The 19,977-nt window shown below is 41.1% G+C and overlaps 1 pseudogene across 1 annotated transcript; it reads right to left on the bottom strand.

Annotated features, from left to right (window-relative positions):
* Positions 1-579: 579 nt before the first annotated feature.
* LOC311111419 (THO complex subunit 1-like) lies at positions 580-9,775 on the bottom strand (annotated as a pseudogene). The gene is made up of 2 exons: positions 8,708-9,775; positions 580-726 (listed from the first exon to the last, which is right to left on the bottom strand). The product of its transcript is annotated as a THO complex subunit 1-like (transcript).
* Between the last annotated feature and the right edge of the window lie 10,202 nt (positions 9,776-19,977).

Raw genomic sequence — 19,977 nt, 5'->3', positions numbered from 1 at the left:
AAGCATCTGTCTCCTCAATTTGCTGTTTGCGATAATCCCTCACTATTTTTCTCATGTCTTGGTATGGCTTGAGATCAGTTAATGTCAGTAACTTGTTTGTTTTGGGATCTGTCCCAATACATGTCCTGTAAAAGTTAGGAAGACAGTAAACCATTCTCAAAAAATAGTGGTCAAATAATTAATTTAATTAGTTAATTCATTTTAAAATGTTTACAGTTGGCGAAGACTTTCCTGTTTGAAGAATTGTCAATCAGTCGGCTTTCTAAGCCTATTGCAATGTGACACAAAAACTACTGACACCGAATTGTCACATAGTTGCTAGCAATGTGTTATTTCAGTTCTGCACGTAAGGGAATATGAAAAATGTATTTTGTAAATAAACTAACAGTCATTTAGTAATATTTGAGCCCACGATTAATACATGAATGTGGCCTGTGTTTAAACAAACTCAGAAGCAGCCAATGAAACAACCACACATAACAACATTAGCTTAATATTTTTGGATTACTTTATAAAAGTAACACGTTAATTATGAATCATAAATAATGACTTATCAATATGAATAATCCAGTAACACGCTTACTTCTTCAGATGTTTCCCAATGGCCTTTCGCTCGTACACGGTTCCCTCCTGGTTCTTCACTGGGTCAACAAACATCTTGTTGGTGAGGGGACAAATCAGGTGTGAGGGTATGAACTTCTCAGTCAACTCTTCACCCAACAGTTTCTGTAAGTTTAAAAGGAAAGGATTATCATACCCTGAATAAACTGTTACACAAAAAGGCTTGCTGTTAAAAGAAATGTATCTGAGAAACTGGTAACGTAGACTCTGATGTCGGTTTTACATGGAAATCTCTGAAAAGTGAATCCACCTGTTTTTTACACACAAGAGCCCCTAATAAAATATGTAGCAGAGCTTACAAAAATAAGAACAATTAAATAAGTGCATTCACCTTCTCTCTGTCATCCAATGAATGGCCTGCAACTTCCTCTGTGTTTTTCTTGGCCTCTTCTTCATACTTGTATCTGCTGGTCAGGTATTCCTCTGCCAAAATACTTTTACAAGACATTTTAATTCAGATAAAATTAATGTAGGTATATGAATTCACCATACACTAATATACAGTGCCCTCCACTATTATTGGCACCCCTGTTTAAGATGTGGTCGAGGACTTCCAAAAATTCTCCTTTTTTTTTTAAACAACATAGAACCCAAATGCAAAAAAAGAGAAAAATCCAACCTTTTATTTAAGTACATTACTTATTAAAAAAAAACTTGAAATCATGTGTCCCACAATTATTGGCACCCCTAACAATTCCGCTGAAGATTTTAATTGATTTTTTTTTTTAGATATTTTTCTGTAGTTGCTAAAGTTGGTCAGGGTATCTAGGAACTTTTAATTAGTAATTCATGACTTCCTGTTTCCCTGGGGTATAAATATGACGTGACACAGAGGCCTAATTCTCTTACCCATTTGTCAACATGGCAAAGACAAGAGAACACACCATTCAAGTAAGGCAGATTTGTGTCGACCTTCATAAGTCAGGCAATGGCTACAAGAAAATAGCCACTCACCTTAACTTGCCCGTATCTACAGTCAGAGGAATCATTAAGAAGTTTAAAACAACTGGAACAGTGACAAACAAGGCTGGAAGAGGTCCCAAGTTTATCTTACCACAACGCACAGTGAGGAGGATGGTAAGAGAAGTAAAAAAAAGTCCTAAGCTCACTGTCACAGAATTGCACCAAAGAGTGGCATCTTGGGGTCACAAAGTCTCCAAAACAACCATCAGACGCTCTCTACATGCCAACAAGCTGTTTGGGAGGCATGCAAGGAAAAAGCCTTTTCTCACTAACACTCACAAACGTAAACGTCTGGAGTTTGCTAAGCGGCACTGGGACTTCAACTGGGATCGTGTGCTTTGGTCAGATGAGACTAAGATTGAGCTTTTTGGCAACAAACACTCTAAGTGGGTCTGGCGTAAAACAAAAGATGAGTATGCCGAAAAGCACCTCATGCCCACCGTGAAGTATGGTGGAGGATCTGTGATGCTGTGGGCCTGTTTCTCTTCCAAAGGCCCTGGGAACCTTGTTAGGGTGCATGGCATTATGAACGCTTTGAACTACCAGGACATTTTAAATAAAAACCTGATGGCCTCTGCCAGAAAGCTGAAGATGGGTCGTCATTGGGTCTTTCAGCAGGATAATGAACCAAAACATGTGGCAAAATCTACACAAAAATGGTTCAGCAGTCACAAACTCAAGGTCCTCCCATGGCCATCTCAGTCCCCAGACCTCAACCCAATAGAAAACCTGTGGGGCGAGCTAAAGAGGAGAGTGCATAAGAGAGGACCCAGGACACTGGATGATCTAGAAAGATTGTGCAAAGAAGAATGGTCAAAGATCCCTCTCTCTGTGTTCTCCAATCTTGTGAAATGTTATAGGAGGAGATTAAGTGCTGTCTTGTTGGCAAAAGGGGGTTGTACAAAGTATTAACAGCAGGGGTGCCAATAATTGTGGGACACATGATTTCAAGTTTTTTTTTTTCTAAATGTGTGATTTTTTTTTTTACACCAAAGTAATGTACTTAAATAAAAGGTTGGATTTTTCTCATTTTTTGCATTTGGGTTCTATGTTGTTTTAAAAAAAAGAAGAATTTTTGGAAGTCCTCGACCACATCTTAAAAAGGGGTGCCAATAATTGTGGAGGGCACTGTATATAATACACTACTTTCATACTTTTCATTTTTGATTTTAGAATCAGAGTTAACACCATCGTTGTATACAGTGTGGTCATCAAACAACTTGAAGCCAACCTGTCCAGTGGATCTTGGGGTTCAGGAAGGATGAGCTGATGAACTCCATCCACAGCATCCAAGATCTCTGTCACACCCTGGCTCTGGGACTCTATATGTTGAGCCAGGGTGTGTTCATTCTATGTGGTTTATTTCTATGTTGGGGGTTCTAGTTTGTCGTTTTCTATGTTTGCCTTAGTGACTCCCAATCAGAGGCAACGAGTGTCAGCTGTTGGCTGGTTGTCTCTGATTGGGAGCCATATTTAACTGTCTGTTTTTCACTTTGTGTTTGTGGGTTTTTGTTCCGTGTTCGGTCATTGTCACCGTGGACGTTACGAGTCGTTTGTTGTTTTGTTTATTGTGTATATTATCACTGAAGATAATAAATAAACATGTTCGTTCATCACGCTGCGCATTGGTCTACTTCTCTCCCTGACGATCGTGACAGAAAAACCCACCGTACCAGGACCAAGCAGCGTGTCCAGGAACAGGCAGACTGGACATGGGAGGAAGCGCCAGGAAAGGAGATGGAGAGGCTGGCGATGGCCCAGGTGGGCAAATCGTGGTCCTGGGAGGACATGCTCGGGGGCAAAGGGCCATGGGCAAGGATTAAGGCCCTGGCGAGAGAGGAGCAGCGGCGTCAGCAGTGTCATCGTCGGAAGGACGAGAGGCAACCCCAAAAAAATTTTAGGGGGGGGCACACGGCATGGGCGGCTGGGCAGCAGGAGGCTGCCACAGGGCGATTTGGAGAGGAGGCCACCGGGTTTGGGGGCCCAGAAGGCAGGTTGGCGGAGCCTGGAAGGAGAGCGGAACCAACGTCCCGTACTCAGGCATGGGACGGGGCAGGTTCCGCGGTATGCGGAGCGGCGTTCTGTGCCACGAGTTGTCCGGCATAGTCCTGTACGTCCTGTGCGAGCGCCCCGCACGTGTCGTGCGAAGGCGGGTATGCAGCCAGGGCGGAGTGTGCCGGCTCAACGCTCGTGGTCTCCAATGCCTCTCCGCGGTCCCGGATATCCTGCTCCAGTGTCACGTGCTGTTATGCCAGTACGGGTACACAGCCCTGTACGTCCTGTGCGGATGCCTCACACAGAGTGTGTGAGGGTAGGCATTCAGCCAGGACGGGTTGTGGCCGCTCTTCACTCCAGGTCTCCTATCCGTCTCCACAGCCCGGTTCGGCCTGTTCCTGCTCCACGCACCAAGCCTACGGTGTGCGTCGCCAGCCCAGTCCGGCCTGTCCTTGCTCCACGCACCAAGCCTACGGTGTGCGTCGCCAGCCCAGTTCGGCCTGTCCCTGCTCCACGCACCAAGCCTACGGTGTGCGTCGCCAGCCCGGTCCGGCCTGTTCCTGCCCCTCGCACCAAGCCTACGGTGCGAGTCGTCAGCCTGGTCCAGCCTGTTCCTGCCCCTCGCACCAAGCCTACGGTGCGAGTCGTCAGCCTGGTCCAACCTGTTCCTGCCACTCGCACCAAGCCAGGGGTGCGAGTCGTCAGCCTGGTTCAGCTCGTTCCTGCCACTCGCACCAAGCCAGGGGTGCGAGTCGTCAGCCTGGTCCAGCCCGTTCCTGCCACTCGCACCAAGCCAGGGGTGCGAGTCGTCAGTCCGGTGAGGCCCGTTCCGGCTCCACGCACCAAGCCAGGGGTGCGAGTCGTCAGTCCGGTGAGGCCCGTTCCGGCTCCACGCACCAAGCCAGGGGTGCGCATCGTCAGCCCGGTCCGGCCCGTTGCTGCTACACGCACAAAGCCAGGGGTGCGAGTCGTCAGTCCGGCACAACCCGTGCCTGGGTCATCGGTGCCAAATCAGGTACCGCTCAACTGCTCCACTAAGGAGCTGAAGCCTACCGCTCCTGCTACGTCCAGTCCAGCTCCAGCCAGCGGGGCCAGACCGGACCAGGGGCGCTATGGGGGGTTTGTTGGAGGGTGGTGGGCAAGCCCGGAGCCAGAACCGCCGCCGAGGAGGAATGCCCACCCAGCTCTCCCCTATTTTTCTCTGGTTGAGGCGCGGTCGCAGTCCACGCCTTTAGGGGGGGGTACTGTCACACCCTGGCTCTGGGACTCTATATGTTGAGCCAGGGTGTGTTCATTCTATGTGGTTTATTTCTATGTTGGGGGTTCTAGTTTGTCGTTTTCTATGTTTGCCTTAGTGACTCCCAATCAGAGGCAACGAGTGTCAGCTGTTGGCTGGTTGTCTCTGATTGGGAGCCATATTTAACTGTCTGTTTTTCACTTTGTGTTTGTGGGTTTTTGTTCCGTGTTCGGTCATTGTCACCGTGGACGTTACGAGTCGTTTGTTGTTTTGTTTATTGTGTATATTATCACTGAAGATAATAAATAAACATGTTCGTTCATCACGCTGCGCATTGGTCTACTTCTCTCCCTGACGATCGTGACAATCTCTCTCATGGTTATCAAATATGTTGTGGCAGATACAACCCACACTGTTTATGTTACAGTGGTACACCTTTGTCCACATTGAGGATTTTACATAACTGAAAAAAGCATCAATCAACTGGATAGAATTAGAACATGTATGACATAGGCAATAAGAATAAACACTGTCTTCCATGTTTTCATTGTGTAGAAGGATACAGGTGTGACAAAGCGCACAAGTGGAGGTTTGACGGGGTAGTCAGCCCCAAACTGACAGTACAACTCAAAGACTCCATCCTCATAAGGTGTATCAGGAGGGCCTTGCATGAGAATCTTCCAAAAATGCTGAAAGGTATGGAATCAGAGGGGTTCAATGTTTTAGACAATATTGTGCAAAATGATTCAAATAATAACCAACTGGTCATCTGGATGGGAGGTTGATTTGACCACTTTACAGTCAAGCAAACAAACCAATAACTTGAGGCTGTTACTGTCACGGTCCATATAGAGTATATCAAGCATTAACAATGTTATTATAAATCATTATGAAAAGTATATTTATACTAAGCGTTACCAGATCAATAACACTTAAAACAATACCCCAATAATGTTTACTTACTAAAGTCTGACTCTGAAGGCAAAACAGTGCAGAATGGGTGTGGGTCACAGTGCAGGCTCTTCAGCTCTTCCAGAAGGCGTTTGTCCTTCTCTAAAAAGCAGCCGCTCTTGGATTCCTGGATCTTCTTTTTCAATGCACTATTTTGTGACATATTAGTTTTGTTAGAGCAATAAAGTAGTGTACCTCAATTTCAACATTATATAAATGCTTCTTGAATAGTAGTTAGTAGTGGAAGTAAATGACAGTTTGCAATGGAATTGGATCCCAGAATTAAATGCTGATAATGGAATTGCACTTACCTCTCTGTCCCAGTCACTTTATAATTTAGTCGACTTGGCAGAGCAACCTCTGGCTTCTCATCATAACCTCGGTTGGCGAAGAGAGCAACTAGAACTTTCTGTAGAGGCAAATGAGCATTGTTCAGTACAATTTAATATCAATGTTATTAACTTCCATATTTAAATAAAATAAAAATGTATTTGTCACATGCAACTTTACCGTAAAATGCTTGCTTCCCAACGATGCAAAGTTTTAAAAATCATACAAATAGTAACACAAGAGGAATAAAATACACAATAATTAAGCTATATACAGGGAGTACCAGTACCAGATCAATGTGCAGGTGTGAGAGGTATTTGAGGTAGATATGTACATGAAGGCAGGGTAAAGTGACTAGGCATCAGGATAGATAATAATAAGGTATTTGAGGTAGATATGTACATGAAGGCAGGGTAAAGTGACTAGGCATCAGGATAGATAATAATAAGGTATTTGAGGTAGATATGTACATGAAGGCAGGGTAAAGTGACTAGGCATCAGGATAGATAATAATAAGGTATTTGAGGTAGATATGTACATGAAGGCAGGGTAAAGTGACTAGGCATCAGGACAGATAATAATAAGGTATTTGAGGTAGATATGTACATGAAGGCAGGGTAAAGTGACTAGGCATCAGGATAGATAATAATAAGGTATTTGAGGTAGATATGTACATGAAGGCAGGGTAAAGTGACTAGGCATCAGGACAGATAATAATAAGAGTAAAATAAAGTAAAGAGTAAAATAAAGAACAAGAATCGTATTATTTTATATAAAATACATGGAAACATTTGTCCTATTTGAATAGGTTTCATTTAATAGATCATACCTCGCTCCGAATGTAGGATGGGTCCAATTTCTTCTTCAGCTTCCTCATCTCCAAAGACAGAACGGTTTCCATTTCAAAGAGCTTCAGACCAGCTTTACTCATCTCTGGTTTGAAACAACACCCTCCTACCAGACATGGATGGTTTGAAACAACACCCTCCTACCAGAATCTCCAGAGTCTCTGTAAATGTGTGGAGTTTTAACTGATGAGTCAAACTTCACCAAGCCAATGACATTATGAAAATCGTACGCCATGCTTCTAGTTGCGAAGTTATCAAAGAGCTGTTTAACAGCATCCAACCGTGTTATTTTGTCATCAGAATCATAGCATGTCTCGTTCATGGAGGAGCTCGAATCCACTAGCACCTAAAAGGTTGGATGGAGAAGTATTATTTAGCTATAACAAAACGGAGGAGCTAACTATCTGTTATATTGTATACCTTTATTACACCAACATTGATCGTTTTTGGCTAGCATCTTTATCATTCAAGGTATCTATCTGTAAAACCATTGGCTGCTCCTTGGTGTTTGCCAACATCTCATAATTTGAGCCATAGAAGGGGGTCAAACTTGCCAAGTGTCAAAACTGACCTTAGCTTAGATGCAGATATATAAATATATGCAAATATAAATATCATTAATTATATATTGTGGCGTACCGCGGACAAGCCACCAGGCTGAGTCTACATCACGCGGCGGTGGCTCCCTCATGCTGGACGTGCCAGGTCTCAACGGGTCCTCCCGCCAGGACTAATTGGGGCCGATTGAGGCTGGTGAGTAATCAAGGGGCTGATTGCTCACCAGCCGCACGGGGCTGCCAGGAGGGCAACACACGGGAGGGTTGGAGGTAGTGAGAGGTTGCTACCGGATAGATGTCCTCATGGTCTGCTAGAACCGAGGGGATCGGTGTTCTACCCCAGAGGAGACAGCATTCCCAGAAGGCGGTAACCCGGAAGAGGTCTCCTGGAGGGGACCTGTATCTTTTCTTTTCTTTATTGGTTTAAATAAACACCCTTGAAACTGAGGTGTCACACTTGTGTCTGATCTGTGTAGATCAAACCCCCTGGTCTGCCACAATATATATAATTAATTATCATAAATATGTATCATATATATCAGAATATCTTGAATTACCAGTATGGCCTCTTTAGGAGTCCTGGTGGTCATGAAGGTCAGGTCACTTCTGATGTCTCTCATTCTGGTGAAAATTTTAAACATACAATCAGGAATAAAAGTGCCATGGAACATCACGTCTGGCATTATTTTACATTTACATTTGAGTCATTTAGCAGACGCTCTTATCCAGAGCGACTTACAGTTAGTGAGTGAATACATATTTGTATATTTTCCATACTGGCCCCCCGTGGGAATCAAACCCACAACCCTGGCGTTGCAAGCGCCATGCTCTACCAACTGAGCTACACGGGGCCCACAGTGTACATTCAATACAGTGCAGTGTCCACTTATAACCTTAGCTCTCACACCCTCCCTTCCACAAAGATATACGTCAGTACTTTTCCCATCACCCAGGATTTCTCCATGCATATCATAAGACTTCTTATCAGTCAGGAGAGGCTTTGAGTTATTGGGAGCACACATTCCTATAGTTCACTAAATAATTACACTTCTCATTCACAAAGAGCTTGAACCTAACACCACTTTCAATCTCTAAGGATATCAAAACAATCTATTCATACTAAGAGGATATAATGATATAAAACTGTAATGATATAGAACAGTCATTTACAATCTATCAGATGAAAAACACACACACACACGCACCTGGTACACAACGTAGGTGGTCTCCTCCATCCATGAACACTGATCATCATTCAGGATACAACTGGAGCTTTTGAACTGGACCTGTCCCTTGAGGTACTGGAACAGGATAAGGTACTGCAGGAGGATGTGTCGTCTGAAATTACTGTCACTGAGCTGCAGGTCCATCACCTTCTCGCTGGTGAGGAACTTGGCAAAGTAAACGTGGTCTCCTCCTGCCATCCTCAGCTCTTCCAGCTTGCTTTTAGAAGCCTGCATGTCGTCCAGCTTGAAGCTTTTAAACACTGCCAGCGTCTCGTCTGAATACTTGAGGAAAGTCATCCAGGAGAACTTGTCATAACACTGAACAGGGGTTATGCAGAGTCCAGAACTTTCTGTATAGGTTGTAGTCGATAGGGATGGAACATGGAGCAGGTGCACTATGTTCCTCATCTCCCATCTCCCCCTCCTCCACTTCCATCCTATCCTCTTTCTCCTCTCTGGGCTTCTGGCCAAGAGTGCTCTCTTGCTCATTTTTGTTGAATACTGTGATGTTGTCGAAATTAAACTGGCTCTGCAGGTTCAGACCTGATTTCTCAGACAGGGGAAAGAGACGAGCCAGGAACAGCTGGATCCGTCCACAGAAGACTGTGTTCTGAGACTTGGACAACCTCCTCAAAAGATCATTACACATCCTTAACGAGTAGTTCTTCCCAGCAGTGTAAAAGGAGTTAGACTTCCAGGTGGAGACATTCTCTTCAACAAAGGAGAAGATCTTATCACACTGGTCCAGAGGAAGACAGTCCAGAACATCTCCCAACAGTAGGAAAGGAGTGGTGGCGGAGCAGATACCTTCAGTGACTCCATCAATGCTGAGATAGATGAGAGACAGGAAGTCATCGACGAGTGCTTTCTTTTCCACAATCTGCTCCTCCAGGACCTGCCTCAGAGCTTGGTCAAGGGTGGTCTTCTTCTCTGTATCATTTCCAGTGATCTGGTTGAATGCGTTTAACAAAGGTTTGCTGGTTTTGTTGTCCAACGCACTTCTGTATCTTTTGCATCGTTGAAATTGAATAAAGTCAGTAAAGACATCTTAAACATGACGTTGACATCATGAGCTGTAGCTGCAACAATAGTCTACCTATAGAAATATCATTCACTTCTAGGAGTTTCCATAGGTAGAACTATATTATGGACTGGCTTTCAATAGGTACTATATTATGGACTGGCTTTCAATAGGTACAACTATATTATGGACTGGCTTTCAATAGGTAGAACTATATTATGGACTGGCTTTCAATAGGTACTATATTATGGACTGGCTTTCAATAGGTAGAACTATATTATGGACTGGCTTTCAATAGGTACAACTATATTATGGACTGGCTTTCAATAGGTACTATATTATGGACTGGCTTTCAATAGGTACAACTATATTATGGACTGGCTTTCAATAGGTAGAACTATATTATGGACTGGCTTTCAATAGGTAGAACTACATTATGGACTGGCTTTCAATAGGTACAACTATATTATGGACTGGCTTTCAATAGGTAGAACTATATTATGGACTGGCTTTCAATAGGTACAACTATATTATGGACTGGCTTTCAATAGGTACTATATTATGGACTGGCTTTCAATAGGTAGAACTATATTATGGACTGGCTTTCAATAGGTAGAACTATATTATGGACTGGCTTTCAATAGGTACTATATTATGGACTGGCTTTCAATAGGTAGAACTATATTATGGACTGGCTTTCAATAGGTACAACTATATTATGGACTGGCTTTCCATAGGTAGAACTATATTATGGACTGGCTTTCAATAGGTAGAACTATATTATGGACTGGCTTTCAATAGGTAGAACTATATTATGGACTGGCTTTCAATAGGTACAACTATATTATGGACTGGCTTTCAATAGGTACAACTATATTATGGACTGGCTTTCAATAGGTAGAACTATATTATGGACTGGCTTTCAATAGGTACTATATTATGGACTGGCTTTCCATAGGTAGAACTATATTATGGACTGGCTTTCAATAGGTAGAACTATATTATGGACTGGCTTTCAATAGGTAGAACTATATTATGGACTGGCTTTCAATAGGTAGAACTACATTATGGACTGGCTTTCAATAGGTACTATATTATGGACTGGCTTTCAATAGGTACTATATTATGGACTGGCTTTCAATAGGTAGAACTATATTATGGACTGGCTTTCCATAGGTAGAACTATATTATGGACTGGCTTTCAATAGGTACAACTATATTATGGACTGGCTTTCAATAGGTACAACTATATTATGGACTGGCTTTCAATAGGTAGAACTATATTATGGACTGGCTTTCAATAGGTAGAACTATATTATGGACTGGCTTTCAATAGGTAGAACTATATTATGGACTGGCTTTCAATAGGTACAACTATATTATGGACTGGCTTTCAATAGGTAGAACTATATTATGGACTGGCTTTCAATAGGTAGAACTATATTATGGACTGGCTTTCAATAGGTACTATATTATGGACTGGCTTTCAATAGGTAGAACTATATTATGGACTGGCTTTCAATAGGTAGAACTATATTATGGACTGGCTTTCAATAGGTAGAACTATATTATGGACTGGCTTTCCATAGGTAGAACTATATTATGGACTGGCTTTCAATAGGTACTATATTATGGACTGGCTTTCAATAGGTAGAACTATATTATGGACTGGCTTTCAATAGGTAGAACTATATTATGGACTGGCTTTCAATAGGTAGAACTATATTATGGACTGGCTTTCCATAGGTAGAACTATATTATGGACTGGCTTTCCATAGGTAGAACTATATTATGGACTGGCTTTCAATAGGTACAACTATATTATGGACTGGCTTTCAATAGGTAGAACTATATTATGGACTGGCTTTCCATAGGTAGAACTATATTATGGACTGGCTTTCCATAGGTAGAACTATATTATGGACTGGCTTTCAATAGGTACAACTATATTATGGACTGGCTTTCAATAGGTACAACTATATTATGGACTGGCTTTCAATAGGTAGAACTATATTATGGACTGGCTTTCCATAGGTAGAACTATATTATGGACTGGCTTTCCATAGGTAGAACTATATTGTGGACTGGCTTTCAATAGGTAGAACTATATTATGGACTGGCTTTCCATAGGTACAACTATATTATGGACTGGCTTTCAATAGGTACAACTATATTATGGACTGGCTTTCAATAGGTACTATATTATGGACTGGCTTTCAATAGGTACAACTATATTATGGACTGGCTTTCAATAGGTACTATATTATGGACTGGCTTTCAGAAATGTCTAAGTAGTGCATTTAAAATTTTGATTATGAAAGCAATTCAGCCCTGTACCCTACCTTTTAAATAATGAATCTGGTTATGCTGCCAGGTAACCTACATTATACAGCATTTCACAAGTCTGAAGAATAGTTAAGCACATTTAACTTTTCATGTCCATTACAATTTAACAGGATGAGGTAGATCAGGTTTAAAGCTAGAATCCTTAGTTGCTACATCCATTTTTGGACTTATAAATTAATGATATATACCCATTTATTCGTGAAAAATATAACTTATAAATGCCTCATGAGCTTAGTTCAACTGTCGTCATCTCATCAGGACCCAACATATAAACTTGTTTTACTCCAATGTTTGTAAACAAAGTAAATGTAAACAAACACTGTATAGCCTCAAAACATGGTTACAACTATACTTTTCATGTCATGGATGGTCAGTCCTACCATACATAGCGCTCGCTTTGAATTTGAGAATGGTTACATTACTCCAGGCCCATCCCTCAGCTTTGTTATTGTTTCAATTAAGGATTCCAGCTTTAAGGCCAGAAGTTTGATGGAAAAGATAGTTCAGTTCGTTAGTTGATCAAATGTTTTTCTTCATGAACAGCCCAACAGTTATTGTGATGCTTCATGTCATCGCAAACAAAGTATTTGACTCATTTTCAGATGAGGTACTTACGCATTTGCCAATTCGTCCACATTAAACGTTTTGAATTTCATAGCTAAGCAATCAAAAACGTAGATATCCTGAGGAGATCCTTTTTGTTTACAGATGTAAACACCAAGGTTATCTGTCAAGGAGAGGCATTTGTTAAAATACAACAAACAAGTATTTCTCAAAAAACAACCTGCAACCAATCATTAGATGACAATCAAATGACAATAATAGTCCAGCATTTACAATAACTAGACAGCCGCGGCAGAACGTTTCTATTCTCCTAAAATGGATCATAACTCATAAGCAGAGCCTACTCAGAAATGAACATCTAAACACTACTTAAAGTTTCAAATGTTTTTTGTGTGTTTTTGTTCTACTTTACTTTATTTTATAGAACTACTGATATTGATTACTGCATTGTTGGGAAAGAGCTTGCAATTAAGGCATGTCACTGTACTTGTGCACGTGACAATAAAACTTGAAATGACACCAACACAGACTATGTAGCATCCTTCAAGAGGCCTGGGTACAGTCCAAAATATCAACACATTGGACAACTTTAGTTAATTATTTCCCAATCATTATTTTAGATTCTCAAATGTATGCTAACATCCTTCTACCTAAGGACATTTCAATAGATTTCATTGCAGGAATATCTAAAACATTGGTCAGATTCACACGGAATGTCCCTGATGCATTGTACCAAGACTCAAATTATTCTAGTTATCATAACAAATATTTTGGGAAACAAGGCACAGTAGCCTACTTTCTTCCAAGAGAACGAGACGTGGCCCATTCACTCCAACATCCTTCAACTGTAATGCTGGAGTCACCGTGAGATTAACGTATTCTTTCACTTTTTCGTTCATCTTGGCAAATGTGTCATCGAGATCAATCTGAAAGCTTTAATTTTTATTCAACATTTAGCATTATTATCAACACATATATTTATATTGAACTTATTGTGTGATAAAAGCAATGTAAAGAGGAATCATGCTTTTGGCCAGTCACAAGTCCAGATGAAGCCCACTTAGGGAATGTTTTGATGAATGGAGGCAGACTGAGCAAAATCCTTTCAACATCAGAGGCTCTAGACATTGAAGTCTCTGTCAGGATCTCCACAGAGCAGTTTAGGATTTTCTCTCCATCTTAACAATGGGAAAACAGTATATGATGCAATTAGAGATCATGCTACATACAACTATTAAAAAACACTGAAGTTTGCTGATGTTTCATTTTACCTTTGACTTTCTGCAGAACATACTTTCTTTCAAAGACATCTGGTAACCCAGGTACTCGAACTGGGTCGCAGAAGCGCTCTCCTGGTCGAGAGGTCAAGTCTATCGGTACATAGACCTCATGTTGTGAACTCTCTTTCTAGGGTAGATAGAAAGGTCAAAAGTATTTTTCACACACAGTGGTTTGTTTGATATATGTACACAGTGTTATGGCTGTAAAGTCAAGGTGCAGTATCTCAATTCCCCATTTAAGTTATTTATTAACGTGTTTCATTAGGCTACAGCAGGAACAGCTTTAATCAACAGCATCTCAAAACACAATGGGTATACCTTTGCTTCAGATAACAGGTAGGCCCAGCACACTGGTGCATTCTCAAAAACCTCAGTCTTCAATGATCTTGTCACCTCTTCTTTTGTGGAGGCTTGGCAACAGCTCTCTGAAGAGATTGTACAATCCTTCAACGATAGCAACCTAAAACAAATGTAAACATTTTATGAATCCATTTGTGGACGTATTAAATTATATTATATGTGTACGCTTTTGTGACAAAATATATATCACCTTCTGGGTCCTTGTTCCAATCTCATTTCTGCACAACAGCTGATGCAGACTTTGGGCCAAAGGATTGCACCCACTGAGCTTTCGAATGTATGCAGTCACTTTGTTTAATCCATCTCCAGAACGTTGTTCTCTACTGTTCTGTAAAGATTAGGGGGAAAGCATCGAATGTATTATAGCAGGGGTCGAAGTCCATGTCAGAACCAATGAGACAAAGGAACCCCATTGCACGGTTTGCCTGAGCATGGTCAAACATGACAAGACAGTGTAAATATTGGAATATCTCACAATGGTATATAGTGAAGAAAAGAAAGCACTGAGTCCTTTCTGGGTTTGTTCCACTGAGGGTACGACATCATTCAAGTAGAATTCCGTAGTGTCTGGACGCTCATCAGGGAAGGAGGACAAAGAAAATCCCACAGTTGACTCCTCAGTGATTCCACAATCTAGCAAAGTTTGTCCAACTCCACCGAGTTCACTTCTGCAGAAACATCAATACTGACTTAATAATGACGGCTTATCGTGGCTAGTGATGCTGTGTGAGAGAAAAAGTTGTATTGACACTATAGGTAGTCAAAACATTAGATGTGCTGAGGTTTTTAAATGTATGTGTTTTTTATGCTATCAAATGTATAAAAAATTCCTTAACGATTAAATTAATGAATGAACATAAGATTACTTGTAATGGAGGACATGTGCTGGGATTCCACTTTCACCAGAGAGCCTCTGTCTCAGATCTCGTAGTGTGTCACTTACCAAGTCCACCTTGACCTCAAAGTGTCCCTGTTGATGAAAAGTTTTCATATAAAGTATTAAAGGTAGACTCAGCGAGATGACGTAGATGCACAAAGTAAACAGCATAGTGGGTCAAATAAAGAGCGCAAGGCTAAACTTCTCAGCTGTTTTGGTCCCATAGCTAACGCCTTGGTCCTATAGCTAACGCCTTGGTCCCATAGCTAACGCCTTGGTCCTATAGCTAACGCCTTGGTCCCATAGCTAACGCCTTGGTCCTATAGCTAACGCCTTGGTCCTATAGCTAACGCCTTGGTCCCATAGCTAACGCCTTGGTCCTATAGCTAACGCCTTGGTCCGATAGCTAACGCCTTGGTCCTATAGCTAACGCCTTGGTCCTATAGCTAACGCCTTGGTCCTATAGCTAACGCCTTGGTCCCGTAGCTAACGCCTTGTAGCAGCGGGAATAGAACCTGCACACATACGCAGATACTGTGTGTGAGCAACGTCTTGCATCGCGCTCATCGCAATATCTGCGGTGCTGCTCTTGGCAACATCATTTCGCTGAGTCTACCTTTAAATAAGGGACAGCAATGATTTTACGAAGAAATCCTGGTATCACACCCTTTCATACACACAGGCTACAGTAATAGCTGATTTGTGGTTTATCCTGCATTCACAGTGTGTACGCTCACACACACAGAATGTGGCATTGAAAAACACTTCCCCCACTTCACCAGTCAACGTATAACCATCTGTGTATCGAACGCAGACCCAATAGAGTGCACCAATGTAAAGATGAATTCACCTTGAGCATGATGTGGCATCCAACATTATCCTCTCCTGTCATGTCAGTCGTTTCTTGCAGTGTCTCTAGCAGGGCTGGTCTCAAGTTCTCCTTGGGTGTAAACATGGCATAGAGCTCACGTCCATTTTCAATGTGCCTGTCTTTCAAAGACCCTAATGGGTGAAATGTAAGATGGTCCACGTCATTACACAAGTTTATTTTCACTCAATTTTTACTGAAGTAGACAATAATTGCCAACCCTTTCAAATGGACGCATCAGATCTTCCACTGTGTTTTGGACAGGATCCATGTCTGCATTCTAAATTGTACAAAAGGGAGTAAGGAAAGTTAGTGATGTGACGCTTTTGATTTCTCACCTCTTTCCTATAAGGACTACATAAAGATGGTGTATATCTATAAGGACTACATAAAGATGGTGTATGTCTATAAGGACTACATAAAGATGGTGTATGTCTATAAGGACTACATAAAGATGGTGTATGTCTATAAGGACTACATAAAGATGGTGTATGTCTATAAGGACTACATAAAGATGGTGTATGTCTATAAGGACTACATAAAGATGGTGTATGTCTATAAGGACTACATAAAGATGGTGTATGTCTATAAGGACTACATAAAGATGGTGCATGTCTATAAGGACTACATAAAGATGGTGTATGTCTATAAGGACTACATAAAGATGGTGTATGTCTATAAGGACTACATAAAAACGGTGTATGTCTATAAGAACTACATAAAGATGGTGTATGTCTATAAGGACTACATAAAGATGGTGTATGTCTATAAGGACTACATAAAGATGGTGTATATCTATGACTACATAAAGATGGTGTATGTCTATAAGGACTACATAAAGATGGTGTATGTCTATAAGGACTACATAAAGATGGTGTATGTCTATAAGGACTACATAAAGATGGTGTATGTCTATAAGGACTACATAAAGATGGTGTATGTCTATAAGGACTACATAAAGATGGTGTATGTCTATAAGGACTACATAAAGATGGTGTATATCTATGACTACATAAAGATGGTGCATGTCTATAAGGACTACATAAAGATGGTGTATGTCTATAAGGACTACATAAAGATGGTGTATGTCTATAAGGACTACATAAAGATGGTGTATATCTATGACTACATAAAGATGGTGCATGTCTATAAGGACTACATAAAGATGGTGTATGTCTATAAGGACTACATAAAGATGGTGTATGTCTATAAGGACTACATAAAGATGGTGTATGTCTATAAGGACTACATAAAGATGGTGTATGTCTATAAGGACTACATAAAGATGGTGTATGTCTATAAGGACTACATAAAGATGGTGTATGTCTATAAGGACTACATAAAGATGGTGTATGTCTATAAGGACTACATAAAGATGGTGTATGTCTATAAGGACTACATAAAGATGGTGTATATCTATAAGGACTACATAAAGATGGTGTATATCTCACCTGTGATCTCTTTTGGCTCAGGACAGTGAGGGTATGTGTACCGCAGTTGGAAAGCCTCCATTGGTTTTTGTACAGGCATCGCTCGTTGTGAGGCTCTGAGTCTTTGGATCAAATCTTTCATTTTCTCAAAGCGATTCTTCTCTACTTGACTGAAACCTGTTAGCAAATTATGGGCATTGGACAAGTTGAATGCATGTCTATGGTGAGTGAGACAACCTATTTTTGTTTTTTTAAGTGAATGTACATATGACCAAGCAGAACAGTTTACATATGACCAAGCAGAACAGTTTACATATGACCAAGCAGAACAGTTTACATATGACCAAGCAGAACAGTTTACATATGACCAAGCAGAACAGTTTACATATGACCAAGCAGAACAGTTTAAAGTGGAATAATGCAGTTGATGGCATGATGGGATACTTTAAATCACCGAGTCAGTAACCGGTCTGTGACCTTACCCATTTTGTCTAAATCTTCACCATTTACGCCGTCAGTGAAATCGCTCTCATCTTGGACACCCAAAATGAGGAATTTGTGGTAGTAGGTGTCCAGTCTGTGCTGCTGGAGAAGGTTGTATATGGTATCCATCTAGATAGAACAATCAGGTCAGACATCAAATATTTTGAGAACTTGTTTTGGCACAGGACTTTTCCTCTCTGCCAAATAATCCACTGCACCAAGAAGAAGAGATTGCGTTTGTTTGTAATTCACTTGAGAAAAACTAAGAAATAACGGGGATTGTATCATGTCGACGTCTCTTTATTCTCTAGAGAACTGCCGTTTCTTCACAAACTAAAATGTTTTTTTATTAGTGTTATTTTAAATGTTGAGTATGAACATGCCTCCAACCTGCACTGCATACCTTAAATCACTGGATTTGTACTTAGTAATGGCTGTGACAATAGCTTTGACGGTTTGTTGGCCTTTTAAGTCCTCTGGCCTCATGTTCTGGAGTAGCCTTGGAAAACTGAGTTTTTTAAAGACATTACACATATAGGTATGAAGCAGCTCACACACCTGGGGTGTATTCACTAGGAACCAAACAGAACCTAATAGAACCAAACAGAAGTAAATGGAACAAAACGGGGAGGGACCTACCTGAATTGGTCCAATAGAAACTCTTATTTTTCGTTGCAAAACGTTTTGGACTAATGATTACACAACTGATTAAACATATTGCATTCTAAACTGAAGTCCATGATAAGTAGATTTTTGGAGTCAAGTGTGTTAGTAGTGTGTGGGACAAAAGTGTGTCAATCAGACCCCTGGGGACGGTTTTCCAAAAGTTATCAGATCGGATTACCCCTATCGGATAGGATTAGAATAGGTTTTTTTTAAACTGAAAAATAGGATTCTGATCCACCGGAGAGGGATAAGGATTTGGTCATCCAATCTGACCTTTAATCCGGGATTGTAGGTCGTTCTGTGTTTTTCAAAACTCAAAGGTAGTGATTAGGATAGTTTTGATCCCAAAAATCAGGATTATCTTGATTCCACTAGAAGGGTGGATTTAGAAAGGTGAAAGGTACTACAACCAAGAAATGTCAATGTAACTATGGAGAGGTTGAAAAAACCAAAGGTTCATTATGTTAAATTGACCGCAGTATAGGTAGGCCAATGTGGTCAGTTGTTATATTGAGAAGTGTCAAATAAATGCATCTATTTACTTATAAGTGATATGGAGGCTCTATTATTTTTAATCAAGGTACCTTATTCATGTAGTTTACTCATTTCTGTTTCCTTGACAGTGAATAAGTAGTACCACAACCTGTCCAGTAGATGGCAAGGTGTAGGCCTGTTCAAAGCACTGAAAATCTGGATTGTGATCTTGATATTGTGGTATCTGGATCAGAATGCTCCTATCCAATTATTTTCTGGAAAAACGGCTCAAAAACGGACATATCGATCTTGTCCTGGATAGCAAAAATGAGGATTACAGAATCCGGATCATTCTGATCCCCTAAAATGTTTTGAAAAACCAGCCCGAGGACTGGAGTTGCTCATCCCTGGTCTGGAGTATGCCAGGCTATGCCTTAACCAGGCCTTACCTTGGTCTGGTGTGCATTAGTATTACAGGCCTATATTACATGTCATAATTTTTCATGTTGACATTATGAATCAATGATATTAAATGTGTGCATTTTTACAGTGAGTTTAGCTAGATAAATGTGACCACTTTGAGCGCGCGATAACGTTAGCTAGCTGCGCACCGTCAGGCCCGGCCAGGTAATAATGGACAACTTTTTCAGGAACTATGCAATAATACTCACCTTTACACACTGAAGGCCTGCCATTGGGTCTCTATCATAAGTGACAGGAGTTATATAGCTATGCCTACTCAGTCGGCTACGTTTACACTACGGAGACGAAACGTTTGATAGCTGGGTTCAGCAGCTGCTCGTCTTCAACACAGTATCAACGTTTTGGGGGATTTTCTTTTGTAACTACGTTTTCATTTCCGGATTTCTACACTTGTTTT

Source organism: Coregonus lavaretus, assembly GCF_964263955.1.
Source record: "Coregonus lavaretus genome assembly, chromosome: 37".
In the NCBI taxonomy this organism is placed as follows: domain Eukaryota; kingdom Metazoa; phylum Chordata; class Actinopteri; order Salmoniformes; family Salmonidae; genus Coregonus; species Coregonus lavaretus.
Note: the sequence above shows the minus strand (reverse complement) of the source record. Positions and strands in the feature narration are given on the sequence as shown.